The following is a 16667-nucleotide window of genomic DNA, read 5'->3' as shown; positions in this document are numbered from 1 at the left end:
CACGAACTCTCCCCTCCCCCTTCTCCAGGTATCTTCTTCAATACCTGTTCTCTTCTAAGTGCTACTTGAAATCTGTGTCACTTGCTATTCCTAGAAAACCATTGGACAAATGTTGTGGCTAGTACTAAGGTGGCCTCCAGAAAGCTAAATAATAAAACCAATGTCAGGAGATCAGAACAGGGCAATGCAAAAATCACTTCCAACAGAAAAGCATTTCTTGGGTCTAAAGTTTGGAAGAACTCAACTGAACATGTTAGCATTTCTCAGGGAGAGAATGAGTCTCTCAGAAAGGACGCCAGGAAGCAGAGAGCTTGGAGGCTGTGAATGTGTTCCCAGTGGCCACAGTGTCCGGATGCCCTGAAATAGGTGTTTCGTCTGATTCTCCTTGTGCTGCTTCCACGTTCATCAGTCTACCTCCTTGATTATAACTTGGCTTCCTGTGTGCTTTCCAGTGGGGGAAAGTGGTAGTCATGCTGATATGACTTGAGGTTTTTCTTTTTTTAATCCCAATTCCAATCCTCATCATTTAAAAAGTTGAAATTCTGGTTTTTCATCACTCTAGTGAGCTTGATCGGTGGGATTGTATCCTGAGAGATGGGCTGAAAAATCATGTCATTATTATCACAAAACTGATGGCCAGGCATTCGCTTACAGTAAATTTCCAAGGTACTGATGACTGTCTTTCTTTGGACACATTTTTCACAAGGTACGCTTGGGCCAGGGCCAACCCTTTTCCTTTACTACTTTAAACCTCTCTAGGTATCAACCTTGTTTTTCAGATGGGGACATAGAGGCTTGGAGAAATTGATTCCTTAAAAATCACACTGTTGTCATGAAGTAGGTTGAGAAGCCAGGTCTGTCTGATGTCAAACTTGATGTTGTTTCTCCTTTACCAGATGCTCTCATCTCCCTGTTTGGGCCCAGGTGTTCTCTTTTACAGCCTAATATTGCACAGCATTTCAGTAGCGGAGTGCTGTCTCTGTGATGGGCCAAACTCTTCGTCTACAAATGAACACTCCTGTAGAGGAAGCATCAACCGCCTTCTCTCCGACCACGTGCAAGATGGCGCCCCCGCATAAAGCAAAGGTATGTGCAGCGGTCTCGTCACTAAAGGCATTTTCAGAGAAGTATGTAAAGAGCGGTGCTTGGGGGGAGGTAAATCCTCTGTCGCTGTAGTTTTTTCCCTGCCCGGACAGAGAGGAGGAGGAAGAGAAAAGAACCCAGGCCACAGGTTCCCACAGAGGGGGAACCACAGGAGCCAGTGGCTGTGTGAAGGATGCTTGGAACATTCCTCCGAATCACCCACCTCCAGTAGCCTTTGCCCCCTTGGGTGGGGACAGCCAGCCCAGGCGGAGAGGAAAGCAGGCATCTGAGGAGACCATGCAAGTGCTGACAGGACTTTGGCAGGAAGGCAGGCTGGGATCTTCCTGTAAATCCAGCTTTCAAAACTGGTCCCCATGGGAGGCCTTTGGATGCCTTAGGATACTTTTGTGATCCAGTTTCTGAGAAAGGGTATGTGGCAGGGCAGGAGGATGTCACCTGGAACCACTTAGGATATTTTTTCAGGCCTCAGCTCAAATGTCACCTCTGCAGGAAGGCTCCTGCCTCTGAATTATATTTCTCTATTGATATGTTGCATAGATCAATCACTGGATTTTATTTATTTATTTACTACCCTCTCCCAACTAGGATATAATCTTCATGAGGTAGAGCCTTCATCTCTCTTTTGTCAGCATATTGCACCTGCCTAGGAGACAGTTGGCACGTGGTGAATGCCTCATAAACATTTGCCGATGGATTGATCTGATGAATGAATGAGGGAGTAACTGAATCCATGAACGAGCAGAGAAGATGGTGAGAAACAGTGAGAAACAATGGTGAGTGGAAGGCACCCAGCCTCTGGAGATAGATGGACCTGATCCCAGTTTTGATCCTAAACTAACTGGATGGATGACCTTAACCTTTCCGAGTTTTGGTTTGGGGTCTGCAAAACTGTTTCAAGGAATTATTATAAAAATTGAATGATAGAACAATCCAGGTCCATTCCCATCTGCAGAGTGACTGACATAGGGGCGGATATAACAGGAGCACTAACATGTATTGGTGTCACTGTCTCCCTTCCAAACACATTAGCACAAGCACAACCACACATCTTGCCTCATGATCCACAAGCCTCAAATCAACATACATTTCTTGTATGAAATGCTAAGCGCTTGGGACCCTCAGATAAATAAGGTTCATATTTTGCCCTCAAAAAGCTCATGGTACCCTTTACACAGAAACATAAAAATCAAGCTAATTTGGTACCAGGGATACGGGGTGGCATTTTCTTCATTTCTTAAGAACACAAACATCTGCTTTCTATTTCACACTATCGTTTAGTTGAATTTTATCTTTAAACCAAGCCTAAGAGGTAGGTACTATTTCAATTTTGTGGCTAAAGCACTTGAGACTCAGAGAAGGGAAGTAACTTGCTCAGGATCATACGGTTAATGGGCAGGGGACCAAAGGCTTAATGCCAGCCCTGTATCATGTCAATATCTCTCTTCTTTCCATGGTGTGTCACGCCTGCCACTTCTAACACCTCCAGTGACTCTACGGGCAATTTCTGTTCTTTATTTACCTATTTGCTTAGGCTCGACACCGTCTCTCCTCATTCTAATCGAATCTTTCTCCTTGGAGTCCCCTAAGGTTTTGATATGCCTGCTTTGATTTTAGCTGTTGGCTCCTACTGCTCAGTTTATTTCATTTGCTAGAAAGGATGTGCACATTTTATGTCTTATGCTCTAGGGCAACTCAGTGAATCATCTTGTGATTCAAAATACCAAACTAGTGGGTTTTTTGAACCATAGCCATCATTTGGTGCAGTCATCGAAGCTCAGCCATTTGGAAGGTTTTTTCTGATAGCCATTTTGTTTCAAGGTGACAACTCGCCAGCGGAACCGGAAAATAATGACAAAAATGTTTTGAGAATAAACTACACCTTCAGACAATAACATCTCAGAAACTACATGCTGAGTAAAAGACGCCAAGCTCAAAAGATTACAAACTGTATGATTCCACGTCGGCGAAGTTCAAAACGAGGCAAGACTAACTTATGGCGAGAAGAGCCTTGGTGTTGGTTGCCTTGGAGGCGGGGAAGGAGGGAGGGTAGTAACTGGAGGGTGAGAGGAGGAAGGTTCCTGTGGAAGACCCAGCTAGGAAGCGGGGGCAAGACCTTCTGAATGAATCCTGACTGTCTTTCCCCTACACCCTTCTGCCTCGTTCCAAGTGGGAATTGGCCCTGTAGAAGACAGCCGCTTCCGCTGACTAAATGCTCATCAAACAGAAAGCTTTATCCTGTGACTTCCAGGCATTGGTTCTACTTATGTCTTCAGGGGTCACCGAGAGGAGCAAGAGTAATGACCACTATTTAGATGAGACCAGTCATGTGTCAGGTGCTTTGCCTATTGTGTCTTTAAATTCTCCTTAGCATCCTCCATGTTTGGTACTATGTATATTTTTTTCTATTAACAGATAAGAAAGTGAAGGATCAGGGTTAAAGTTAGGTATACTCTTTTTTCCTTTTTAATGTTTAAGAAAATTGAGCATCAGGGAGGTTAATAACTTACCCAAGGTCACGCAGTGACGAGATGGCAGATTTTAAACTCAGGCCCAAGTTCAAACCCTGTGGTTTTTGAATCACTCCACTTCACTCCCTTTTCTCCCCTGGGACTGTCTATTAAATGCTCAGCTACCTGCCATCATGCCCTGACTCCCACTTCCTTCCGAAGTTTAACTCCTCAGCTGGCACTCCTGTGTGGCACCTGTTGTTTGTCTAACATTCCCCTCCAGCTGTATGGCTCCCACAGGAGCTGCCATATTCGGTCATGACCCTGTCCCTGGTCATAGTTGATTAGTTCACATGGGTTTCTGGTCAGAGCTGGCCAGTGGTCTGCTTTTCCTCATTAAGGACCAAGGCTAGGGTCTTAAGGGCCATGGACAGTCATCTGACTATGTTAATTTAAGTAGACTCAGAAACAACCCAAATTGTTGGTTGTTAGTTGTCTGCTTTTCCCTAGTTTTCCTCTTCTAATTCATGGAGAAGAATGTCTTCCTGAATCCCCCCACTTTTCTCCAGATACAGGATTACTTCCACTGGTCATGCAGTGGTCCCTTCTGCAGCGAGGCTTTGGCTCATCTCTGTGGCTCTCGAACGTGCTAGCAGTGCATTCATGTCTTTTCACCATGAAACCCCAAGTTTTGTTGGTGGCAAGCACTGTGCCCTGTGCATATCTGTTTCTCCTTCACTCTGCCAGGGTCTAGGCTAGAGCTCTGCTCAGAGAAAGTCCCTCAGAGAATCCAAATAAAACATAAACATAAATGAATGGAAAATAAGTTTGCTTCAGAATGTGTTTGTTTTTTTTTTTTTTTTTTGTCTTTTTGCCTTTTCTAGGGCTGCTCCCGCAGCATATGGAGGTTCCCAGGCTAGGGGTGCAATCGGAGCTGTAGCTGCCAGCCTACGCCACAGCCACAGCAACGCAGGATTCGAGCCCCACAGCTCATGGCAATGCCAGATCCTTGGCCCACTGAACAAGGCCAGGGATCGAACCCGCAACCTTGTGGTTCCTAGTCGGATTCATTAACCACCGAGCCACAGTGGGATCTCCTTTTTTTTTTTTTGTGAGTGGAAATTCCAGTGAGACGGATTTCAGCTCAAAGGAAGAGTTCTTTTTGTTTGTTTTGTTTTCTAACAGTCTGAGAGATTCAATGATAGAGTGAGCTTTGATACTCTCTCGTTGGCTTGAAGGTCGGTGTCCACGTGGATGACTGTTAGTCAGGAGAGTCAAGGGTGGTCAAGCGATGGGTTGATCCAGTCAGTACTTTCCAAGATGCTATGAACAGGATCCATGACAAATAATGTCCTTTGTACTACAACTGTCTTAGTCAGCTCAGGCTGCCATAGCAAAATACCATGACTGGGTGGCTTACACAGGGATTTATTAGCATATAGTTTCAGGAGCTGGGAAGTCCAAGATCAAGGGGCAGCAGGGTTGGTTTCAGGTGAAAGCTCTCTTTGTGGCTTGCAGACAGCCACCTTCTCACTGTGTCCTCACATAATGGAGAGAGAACTCTCTGGTGTCTCTTCTCAGAAGGACTAATTCTCATGGAGCAGGGTGCCACCCTTATGGCTTCATTTAACCTTAATTAGCTCCTAATGGCCCTATCTCCAGATACGGTCACCTTGGGAGTTAGGGCTTCAACATAAGAATTCTGGGGAGAACAGAATCCAGTCTAAGGATCTGGCTCTTCCTCTCTCTCTTTCTTTGTGTATATGTAAATTGAAACACATGTTTCACAAATTTAACTTCTACTTTGTTCCATTTTGTTTAATTTTATTCTGTTTTATTAAAACGTTCTGATCATGGTCATGAAATTGAGCTCATATTTGCTTTGTAAAACACTGTGTAAGATGATAATGGTGGTGATAATGATGGTGATAACGGTGAGGCTGCTGGTGGTGGTGGTGATGATAGGTCATGGAGAGGCAGGAGCTCTGAGTGGATGCAAGTATTTTTAATAGAATCTAAGAGCTTTATAACAAATGCTTTGTGGACAGCAGGCAAATTTTTACCTTATAGACAGCATTCATCTTGTAAATGCCCAGGTTTCTTTCTCTGCCTTGGCTACTAGGAAGCTCAGAGCAAAAACTATGGCTTAGCTCTCGTCCAGGATCCTACGGAACGCAGTCATGTGGACTGACCTTTCCCTTGCCTTTTCTCTTTCCTTCTTATTCACGTTTTCCCCTATTTATTTTTGATCTATTTTTCTTGCTGTATCATGCCTGTTCATAGATGCTCATCACCCTCTGTGGTGTGGAATCAGGTGGTTAAAAAGAAAAATAACCTGACGTTGTCTAATGTAATTGTCACAGCGGGTTTTGTTGAGAGTATTATTACTCTTGTTTCCAAAGTTTTACAACTTTGTACATGGGAGACCTTGGTTTCAAAACCAAAATATTACTTTAAATCCTACCCAAGACACCATGCTTCGACCTTGAAGGTGCCTCCCAGTCTTGAGAGTCTAGTATTCTTGTCCCAGAATCAGAGGGCGGGTGGTGGAAGCAGAGGGAACCCCCAGGATCTGGGTCTGTAGTTCTGAGCCTCATTGAGCAGCCTTACCCTGCAGCCCATTCAAACTCCACCTCCCGTCTCCTCTGCTTTCACACAGGGACCCGGGCTCGTGTGTTTTCCCCATCGGCCATCCTAGTTCTTTGTGGGCTAAAACCACGCGGCGGTACCAGGTCTGAAGCTTAGTGTAGGGGCTCACATCTGTGTTGTCCCATCACCTCCAGCTATTTAGAGCCCAACCCTCTTCTCTGCTTTCACTGTTCCCCAAGTGGATTGTGGCGGTGGTGGGCTAGGAATGATGTCTCCACCTCCAGGGGCTGGAATAGATCTGGGGCAGTTAAGTCACCAAGGAGCACATCAGTAAGCACATGAAGACACCTTTTGTGATAATTATCACTGTTGACGAAAGTCGGCCTCTGTCCACTGGTGCTGAATAGAAATGTGGAAACAGAGTTTTGGGTGAAAGAGAGAATAGCTTTATTGCTTTGCCAGGCTAAGGAGGCCACCTTGGGAGCGGATTAGGAAGCGGTTTTATAGTTTAGGAATAAAAAGTCGGGCCACAGATAAGGATCAGGGTAGATGCAAGCTTTCATTGTTCTTCAACTCAGTGGTCCCAGGACTGGTTCTGGCGGTCCTCCTCTCCTTTTCCTTTGTTAGGGGTCTTGGTTCTGCAGAGCTCAAAGACATCGGTATGGATATTCCTTGAAGAGAAACCCAAGGCTGCACTATTGTTTCATGACTGCTCCTCCCTCGTCTCTGCATCCCCTCCTTCCCCTGAGCAGTTTGAACCTGCCCTTGGAACTCAGGGAAGGTCATGGAGACTGAAGCTTATTCCCTAAAAACAAGAAATGGGGCCTTTTGTGCTCAGGAGCCCCCCAGGGCCCTGCTCGTCTCACTAACTTCATTGCCTGGCTCCTGAACTTCAGCTGCTTTTTAAGAGCTTCCTGGATTTCTTTGGTCTCATCCCCACATTCGCAAGATGATGTGGTGGTTCACGGTAGCCGTACCCGGATGTGCCTCCCTTTTTCATCTCCACTTAAGAGATGGGGCTACTCAGTCACAGAGAGGTTAGATTACCAACTGGCAGACTTTCACTCAGCTAAGAAGTAGCAAGCCAGAATCTCTTGGCTGGCAGAAGTTGCAGGCAGAAACTTCATTGCTGGCGCTCTTGTTCCCGAACCCCTGGGTCATGGTCACTGCTATGAATACAACCATACCATCCTCCAGTGACTCCTGTCCTGTGTCCCAGGACTGGGCTCAGGGACCTCAGCTGAGTATTAGGGAGGGTTTACGTGGAGCCCTCTGTCATCCCAGCGTTCCTTCCTGGGTGTTGTACAGGTTGGATTCAGTTCGGAGAGCCTCTTAGTGTTCTGATTATATCGTACATTAATGCTGGTTTGGTTTCAGATCATGAGGCGAGGAGGAAGCCGTCTCAGCCTCCTGCCAATCGGTTCTGCCCAGCTAACCTCTTTCCACAAGAGCTGTGCCATTAATGGGACGACCAAAGCCTGGAAGAACCTTCAGCTCCAGCCAGCCAAGTCTCATTCGGCCTTCAAAGGCCCACTCCAACTCAACGCCAGATCCCAGTATCAGATCCTGATCCAATTCATGCAAACCACACAACTTCAGGGCGGTGGAGGCCACGGAATTTGGAGTCAAGATCAAGTGGTTTAATACCAAAGGAAAACATTTTCAGAGTTGTGTTAGAGAGAAAATAATACAGTGATGATATTGAATTCTCCAGCTCGCTAAGGCATTTCTATGTGGTCCGCTCTCAGTAGGATGTCCTGTCTGAGGGTCCCAGCCCACAGATTTATAGTCAAAGCGGCCAGTGTTTTACATGGATCAGGCCATCGCCAGAAGACAGACTTGGACCCAAGTAGCACCAGGAGAGGAATTTTTCCTTGCCGGATCTTAGAGGAGTTGACTTTGCATAGATTCTCATACTAATCTCACCGCTTTTCCATCTATTCTAATATTCTTGGCCACGTTTTATGGACTTGGGAATGGAGTTTATAGAATAAGGAAGAGACATGACATTTTATTGATCCTAGAGAGTAGAAGGGCATGTCCTGATTCTAAGCCCAGCGTTTTGCAGTCAGGCTCTCAAGTTCAAATATATCCTCCACTTCTACTTTCAAATGCACCCGTCATACAGCAGGGCTCCCCGCTGGGTGGAAGTGTTGGGTCTACAGAGGAGGGCAGTTCCTTGTGGAGATGCTGATGGGGCTGGTCGGCACTGCCCTCTCCCCGGTACCTGGCGCCCCGAGACCATGCTCCCCAGGCTCTTTCGTCACCGGTCTGAGTGTGGGCTGAGGCAGTGTGAGTGGAAGTGTTGTGCGTATACGCCTTTCGGGATCCTGGGAAGCAGGCTCTGAAATGGAGATGAGCAGGCCAGAACTTTATCTGCGAGTCCTCTTGATGTTAGGACCAACCGAAGGGAAGGGACAGAAGCAGGACAGGCGAAGGCTGAAACTGGCGTGGCTCTTCAGATTTGTTCCAGGTTGGGGGGTGATGGAGCTGGGCATTTATGCTCCTGTGCTGCCCTCATAAGGAAATAACTCCCTTCAGCTCAGGGCAGTTCCCGAGGGGGCTGCCCACTGCAGATGGTCTGCCAGCAGCTCCGGCAGCAGGAAATCCATCCTTCAGCCTTGGTGGGGGGCCGGGGAGGCACCTGACAGCGTTACCTGCATGCACCATGTGCAGGCCTGGCTCGTAAAAACCCTGCCTGTGTGCTCCCCATTTCATTTACCATGGAAAGAATTCCAAGGACCTCGGAAGGGTTGGAGCCACAAGATGAAACACATCTGGGTCAGAGTTCCCACTGTGGCTCAGCAGGTCGAGGATCTGACATTGTCTCTCTGAGGATGCACATTTGATCCCTGGCCTCGCTCAGTGGGTTAAGGATCCAGCATTGCCATAAGCTGCTGTGTAGTTTGCAGATGTGGCTTGGATCTGGTGTTGCCATGGCTGGGGCGTAGGCTGGCAGCTGCAGCTCAGATTCGACTCCTGACCTAGGAACTTCCATGTGCCCCAGGTGCAGCTTTAAAAAAAAAAAAAAAAAAAAGAAGAAGGATTCTGGGTCCCTGAATGCTGCATGGAGCAGAGCTCCTTGGACTGAAATGAACACCCCGTCAACCATTGCTGGCTTAAACCAGAGAGATCTGGGCTTTGTGCCGGACAGCAGTTGGAGGACACGGGTGTGGAGGGAACCCCAGGAAGCAGTGGAGTCTGCAGGGTTTTAATGTCACCTCAGAGAGAGAGGAGATGTAGAGCTGTAGCCTTGAGAAGCAGAATGTGGATTCCTCTCTCTGGTCCTCCCTTGTACACAGAGATCGCTCTCGATGGTCGCCAAAGGCTCTGCAGAGAAGAGAAACGGAAAGCACCAGCTCTGGGCTTGGATTGCTCGGCTTTGACACCCAGCCCCATGCTGTCCTGGGGGCTGTCCCCATGCTGTCCTGGGGGCTGTCCCCTGCTGGACACCGGCTCACCCTGGTAGGATCAAAACCGTGGAACCTTAGTTGTTGGAGAGGAAGTGCAGAAACATCCCTGGGCGCGCGCGGAGCCCCCTAAGCCCTGCCGAGCTAAGTTGTTTACTGGAGGCTTAGCCAAAGCTTTTCCCTTCTCAGTTTTCAGTGCCCCAGATTCCCAAGACAGATGAGCAGGAGGAAGGAATCCAAACTTCTAGAAACAGCTCATCTTCCCTTGTGCTTGCCGCACTGGGTGCTTGGTGTGGGCTGGTGGCGTGTGTGTGTGTGTGTGTGTGTGTGTGTGTGTGTGTGTGCGCGCGCAGGAATATGCAGACCTCAGGGTTTCTAAGTGCCCGGCCACGGTCTGGTCTTGATTAGGCAGGCGGAGGGAAGTGGGTCCACAGCAGCGATCAGAGCTGCTGCATCCAGCTGTGAGGCTGCAGAGCCAGAAACGCGTGCGACCTGAAAGGGAACACATTTCTAGAGGGCCTCGGGCCAAGGTGGAGGTGATGAGGGCAGGATGCGGAGGCCAGCGGAGGACAAGTGCTGACTGGCATGGGGATGCTATGGGTGGGGGGACGGTCAGGAATTAGCAGCTGATTTCAAGCGTTGGGAGGAGGTGCGGAGACAAGGAGGCAGCGGCTGGGGTGATTCCAGAGTAATTAGGGTGGAAAATTCTGGAGCATCCTCGCTGCTTCCCTCAGGACAGAGGCTGCGTGTTTCTCAGCTCTGTCCTGGCAGCGGCTGGCGGAGCATGTGTGGGCTTCATTGAATACGCTGCCCGAGTGTCTTGCAGCTTTTCCCAGGCGTCTTCTGTGTCTCCTGGTCCCCACGGCTGCAACTTCGACAACTGAGTTCTCTTGCTCTGGCTGCATTTCAGGACAAGAGCATGCCTGCTTGAGGTGCCTAGAATCCTGGCTGGACCCAAAACACTGCAGACTACTTGGTTTCTGTCCAAGGACAGCCCCAATGGCCTGGACAGGTAGGCGGTGATGTCACAAGCAGAGAGCACTGTCAAGAGCCATCCAGCGGGAGGCCCAGGCCAGGTCGAGGGTTGCTGGGTTTAGCAAATAAAAATATAGGACACCCAGGTAAAAAACTGAATTTTAGGATAAGAAAAATGAATACATTTTTAGTATAACTGTGCGCAAAATATGGCAAGGGACATATTTATTTGTTGTTTATCTGACTCAAAATTTGTTGGATGTCCTATGTTTTCTCCGCATAGGGGCCTCTCCGGGTCCCTCCTGGGCTGGCTTGCATGGACAGAGGGCCCCTGCTAATGGGAGTGCCTCCTTCCTAAGAAAGGGGACTGCAGACCTCACCCTGACCAAGCCCAGATTCTTTTCACGAGTAATTCCTTCCCACTTTCCTTCATTCAAAAAACTCAGCTCAGGGGAATTCCCATTGAGGCCCAGTAGGTTATGAACTGATTAGTATCCATGAGGATATGGGTTCGATCCCTGGCCTTGCTCAGTGGGTTAAGGATCTGGCATGGCTGTGAGCTGTGGTGTAGGTTGCAGACGCGGCTGGGATCCCGAGTTGCTGTGGCTGTGGTGTAGGCTGACACCTATAGCCCTGATTCGACCCCTAGCCTGGGAACTTCCCTATGCTGCAGGTGCAGCCCTAAAAAGCAAAACACAAAACAAAACAAAAAATGCAGCAGTGTCGATGGCAGCTGGGGAGGGCAGCCAGGTCGCCACCCATCATCGCCACTTCTGGGGTGGCCGACAGACCGTGGTGGTTCCAGCACGATAGAGATCATTATGGCCCTTCATGAGGATTCGTGGTGCTGCTGGAAGAGGCTTCAGCCCGTTGTTGTCTCTGGCAGGCGGGGGGTTGGGGGGCGGGGGCGCTGCTCTGAAGGGGAACTTATAGGAAGGAACGTTCTAGAGACTAGAAGAGCCGGGAAGGATGAGGAGAAAGTGTGAGCTGAAGGGGGTCTGAGCTGAAGGTAGAGTCGAACGGGCAGGAAGCGGGGTGCGTGTAGGGCGGGGTGGGAGTCTGAGACCATCAGGTCAGGGGCACAGAGACTCAGGCAGGAGACCTTGAGGACACGAAGAAGCTAGCAGTTTTCTTGGGCTGTTGTAACACGTTACCGCAAACTCAGTGGCTTAAAATGACAGAAACGTGTTCTCTCGCCTTTTTGGAGTCTAGAAGTCTGAAGTCAGTTTCACTGAGCCGAAACGGAAATTGAGGTGTAGACAGGACTATGCTCCATCTGGAAGTCTGAGGGGAGAATCCATTCCCTGTGTCTTCCAGTTTGTGGTGGCCTCAAGCATCCTTGGCTCCTGGCCCCATTGCTCCGATCTCTGCCTCCATCGTCACGTGCCCCCCCCCCCCATTGTGAAATTCCCTCTGTTTCTCTTATAAGGAGACATGTGACTGGGTGTAGGACCCACCAGGATAATCCAGGATGAGCGCCTCCTCTCAAGATCCCAAACTTAATCACATCTTTTGCCATCTAAAGTGATACTCACTCTTCTGCCTGGCAAAGTGTTCTCTAAGTGGTCCAGGAATTAGAGTGTGGACATGCTATTCTGGGAGTCATTCAGCCCACTCCTCCTCAGAGTGAGGAGGGACCAGGCATCATGCCAGCGTGTGGCAGGGCCCTTCGGGTTCTGCTGGAACCCCTGCCCGAGTCTTCATTCACTTTCTGCACTTTGATGCCTCAAAGCCAGGACACAGTAACTGCCAGGCTCCATGGAGAGAGGCAGAGCTCTGAGCTGAGTCCTAGCTCTGCCTGTGACCCACGCGACCTCAGGGCCCATCATGCCCCTCCTTGGCACTGTCTGACCCACTAGAAATATGGATGTTGGACTGCGTGGCCTCTAAGGGCCCCTCTGAGCCAGAGGCCGGTTGGTGACGTCCCGCGTCACTTCATGTGGGGAAACTGAGGTCCCTGGAAGTTGGGCTCCACGTGTCTCAGCTTCGTTGGGGCACAGAACCCCACCTTGGCCGTGGTCCAGGCCGAGATTTTGGTCTGAGCTCGGGGCTTGCTCGGAGCAGCTCCTTCTGATTCAGAGCTGCGGTCATCATTCATTCTGTGGCTGACTTTGCAGCTAAGAAGCTTTCACTGAAGAAATGTCCTGACTTAGCAGAGTGGCACAAACCCAGGGCAACAGGCAGGCAGCTGGAGCCCAGTGCAAGCGGACACTTTTGCATCTCTGTGACCTTGGATGTGACTCTCGACTTTACCAGACCTTGATTTCCTCTTTTAAAAATTGAGGGTATTTTGAGGGTTGTTGATTTCTGAGCATTAGACGTCAATAAATGCAGGAGTTCCCGCTGTGGCTCAGCGGGCTATGAACCCGACTGGTGTCCATAAGGATGTGGCTTTGATTCCAGTGGGTTAAAGATCCAGTGTTGCTGTGGCTGTGATGTAGGCCGGCAGCTGCAGCTCTGACTCAACCCCTAGCCTGGGAACTTCCATATGCTGCGTGTGGGGCCCTTCAAAACAAAACAAAACAAAACAACAAACAAACCCACTAGAAGGGTCTGCTCAGCAGATGGGAACCTGGCACCCAGGGCTCCCCACAAAGGCCGTTCCTGTTACCTGTCTTAGGACTGTGTGCTGTGTTCCCTCAGCCCAAAGCAGAGTATCCTTCTCCCAGACACGCTCGCTCCTCACCTCCTCCAGGTGTTCACAGCCAGGCCACCTTCGTAGGGAAGCCCCACTGCTCACCCCGTCTAGACCCTCAGTTGCCTTCCCTACTTTATTTTTTCCCTGGAAATTCTCACAATGCACTTATTGTCCATTTTACATGTTTATCTTGTTAGTTGCCTGTCTCCCCCACTTGCTGTGGTTCGGGATGCTAGCCTATTTTATCACTCCTGAATTGTCACTTGAAACAGTGCACACGGTGAGCACCCACACGTCTCTGCAGGATGAATGAATGAGCGCGTGAGAGAAGGGGGTGCCCTTGGAGCTGCCGTGCGGAGGACCGAGCATTGGGAGTGAAGAACAGAGGCAGAGCGAGGAGTTGAGAGGCTACGGCAGTCAGGCTGCTGCTCGGGGCTTGGGGCAGGGTGGTGGCCTTGCGGTGGGGATGGGGGAACCGGGGGCTCTCTGAAGGGAGAGCTGACCGGTCATGCTGGCGTGTCAGAGGGAGGAGGTGACAGAGGGAGGCGTCAAGGAGAGACGCATGTGGGAGAATGGGGCTTCTGTCTACTGAGCTGGGCTCTCAGGGGAGAGCGGGTTTGCCAAGCCATGTCCAGGGACCTTTCTAACTAGGGAGACACAGCGGAGAAGGGGCTGTTGCTGCCCCAGAGGAGCAGGGTTCTGCCTCAGCTTTCAGGATGAGTCCGCAGTTTGACCTAAAACCATGCCACCTCACCTCCCTGGGCTGGGAATCCGTCAGCCATCAAGCGAGGGAGAGCATGAATTAAAGCCTCTCTGAGGTCCTTGGGCAGGTAGCGTGGGACGGTGGGCAAGGCGAGGCTTCAGACTCAGACAGCTTTGGGCTCTGATCTGACTCGTCATTTACGAGTGACTCTCATTGTGTTCAAGTTCCTTATCTCTAAAAGGAGATGGCAGCTCTGACCTTGCCAGCCGTGAAGTTCAGGTGTGTGAGTGGCCAAGCACTGCGTCAGGCGTCCGGTAAAAAGTCAAACACTGATGTTCTCCTTCTGATGCCGTTGTGACGTCACAGTCCCTTAGAGGTGTCACACCCACCTCCAAGCAGGTGGGCTTTCATGTGATGAGGGTTTTAATGCTTTTTAACCCATGCATATCTAAGACATTTTCTATTTCAATGCAAATATGCCCCACAGGTTATTGCAAAAGGGCGTTGAATATGTACCAAAGAAAAAAATTAAAAGGAAGCTCGATTGCTTGGCTCAGTGTGGCTTGAATATATTATGTGGAAAGAATGAGAATTAGTCTCTTTCTCTCCATCACCTTTCTGTTCGAATTTCTCACACCAGGTGTTCATATCTCAGAGAGCAAACTTCCTCTTCTCCGTCTGACATTTTCCAATGTGTTGATACGAACGTACCCAGTGGAGTGATTCTGCTGGAGATGGTGCCACTCACGGCTCCAACCTGAATGAAGTAGCTCCCGCAATTCTATTTATGTCACCATGAATCTATTCAAGTTAATGGTGTCAAAGGCACACCTGCAGCTAAGAGTATAGTGCAGATCTGGAGTGATTCGGAATTTTCCTTCCACAAAAATAATTCTGGCAGCTTGGGATCAATATCTTCCTCCCATATGTTTCATATTCTCTGTAAAGTATAATTGAAGACACCCGTCTCAGCAGGGCTTTTTTGGCGTGAATGCGTTCAAAAATTCTAAAAAGGTAATTTGGAAAGGAAGGAAACTAACATTTGGCTTGTGCCGACTCTGTAGCAAGGCTGTGCTGTGCACCTTTGCATATGCCATCGCGTTGAGTCTGCACGGCAACTCTGCGTGAGAGAGAATGTCAGGCTTACTTTTGCCCAACAGGAGACTGAAGCCCGGAGGGTGAGGTGACTGCCTAAGGTCACACAGCCATCGGGGGCTCCTCTGAAGCCCGTGAGGTCTGACTCCGCGCTTGCTGTCTTGGACAGAGCCTTGCCTTCTCACCGCTCTGTCTCTAGTTCTCCACCCCTCCCATCTCCAGGCCTTTTTTCATCGAGAACATGGAGTAAACCCGTGGAGAAACCCCAAACTCCGAGACCAGATCTGGAAAGAACTTTCTTGGCCCAAACTCACCCTTGGATCATCTCCATTTCATCCTCACGGCGTCAGCGTCCTTATTTCCTTGTCTGTAAACGGAAGCAAAGTTGGACAGAGGTGTCTGTGACCTTGGACCCAGGGAGATTTGGCCTCTATTCCAGGAACTGCAGCTCTCTCTCCAGGAGGTGAAGGGAAGCAGTTCCTGCCAGGGAAGCCTCACTCTTTCCGCTGCTGCTCTGTCGGCCGTCTCGGCAGCCCTCCCAGCCGGGCTCTCTGGGCTGCTCCGTGCTCTGCTGCCCGGTTCCTGTTGGGGTGAGATTTGGCTCCGTGTCTCCCTCCGCCCGTTCATCTTCACTTGAGTTTGTTGCTCTAAAGATCCATCTTGAAACATTCAAGAAGGGAAGGAGGAGTTCATCCGTGTCCCAGCCGGCACGCTTCCAGGACTGCCATCCCGTCAACCTGGCCAACTTGGAGGTCAAGACCTAGACCCTGGGAGGAAGAGGCCTTGAATGTTTTTTTTGCTTCTCACTATGTCTCTGTCCTCACCTCCACAGTTGCCCAGAGTGGCAGTACTGTTATAAGAGCAATGTTACTGAGCAGATGACCCAGAGGACAGGAACGCCTCCTGTGGCCCGCAGAGCTGGGGGCACCTTTGAGCCCATGCTGTTTGCAGCTACCACTGTCCCCAGGCCACGTGCCTCCAGCCTGGCCACTGTGTGGAGTCCTCTTCCTGGAGCTGGAGGATTTCTGTTGGGGACTAGTGGATTTCTCCCAGACCCAGCAACGTCATTGGCAAGTCCCTGGGCATCCAGGCATCCATGAAGTTCTTAAGATTAGCTTTGGAGGCAGCTTCCTTAGTCTCGGGACCCACACTGCTCTGACTCTTCTGTGTTTGGTAAGCTGGTAAGTGCTGCTGGTCGTTAACTGTCCCCTGCTCTTTCTTGTATTTCTGATTTGGGGCACTTTGGATAGAGGAGGGGTTCTAACAGAGGCAAGTGTGGTTGGAAGAAGCAGCATAGCTTAGGCTGTAGAGAACTTTTTTTTTTTCTTTCTTTTTTGGTCTTTTTGTCTTTTTCAGGGCCACACCTACAGCATATGAAGGTTCCCAGGCTAGGGGTCGAATTGGAGCTGTAGCCACCAGCCTACACCACAGCCACAGCAACGCGGGATCTAAACTGAATCTGTGACCTGCACCAGCCTACACCACAGCTCATGGCAACGCTGGATCCTTAACCCACTGAGCATGGGATTGAACCTGCATCCTCATGGGTACTAGTCAGGTTCATTAACCGTTGAACCATACAGGAACTCCAGGATGTGGAGAACTTTTGGCTTAGAGGAATGAGAGTTCTGGGATAGAACTCAACTTTAATTATAGTATTCCCTGATCTCACCTTCCAGGAAAATGCCTTCGTGGGGCCAGAAGAA

At 49.6% G+C, this 16667-nt stretch overlaps 3 long non-coding RNA genes across 6 annotated transcripts in view; 2 read left to right on the top strand and 1 right to left on the bottom strand.

Moving 5' to 3' along the window:
* The first annotated feature begins 896 nt into the window (after nt 1-896).
* LOC146404958 (uncharacterized) lies at nt 897-4387 on the top strand. 2 transcript variants are annotated; one of them, XR_014842545.1, is made up of 3 exons: nt 897-1086; nt 1690-1877; nt 2923-4387. It is a non-coding gene; the product is annotated as an uncharacterized LOC146404958 (long non-coding RNA). The 2 variants fall into 2 exon arrangements; XR_014842546.1 differs by having other exon boundaries at nt 897-1127.
* Nucleotides 4388-6563: 2176 nt separating this feature from the next.
* On the bottom strand, nt 6564-15466 carry LOC146404957 (uncharacterized). Its single transcript, XR_014842551.1, has 3 exons — nt 15276-15466; nt 13918-14806; nt 6564-10637 (listed from the first exon to the last, which is right to left on the bottom strand). It is a non-coding gene; the product is annotated as an uncharacterized LOC146404957 (long non-coding RNA).
* Nucleotides 14970-16667, top strand: part of LOC106509907 (uncharacterized) — a 96339-nt gene continuing 94641 nt past the window's right edge. The window contains exon 1 of one of the 3 annotated variants that reach the window (XR_002342852.2): nt 14970-16142. This is a non-coding gene — a long non-coding RNA (uncharacterized LOC106509907). The remainder of the gene's footprint in view (nt 16143-16667) is intronic. The other 2 variants (XR_014842543.1, XR_002342846.2) reach the window with 2 other exon arrangements.

The sequence above is a fragment of the Sus scrofa genome, chromosome 3 (genome assembly GCF_054392235.1).
Source record: "Sus scrofa isolate SSC_HxYL_T2T_F1_AM1 chromosome 3, Sscrofa_HxYL_maternal_Yorkshire_Landrace_v2.0, whole genome shotgun sequence".
NCBI classification, from domain to species: Eukaryota; Metazoa; Chordata; class Mammalia; order Artiodactyla; family Suidae; genus Sus; species Sus scrofa.
The sequence above is the reverse complement of the archived record's forward strand: the minus strand, read 5'-3'. Positions and strand labels throughout refer to the sequence as shown.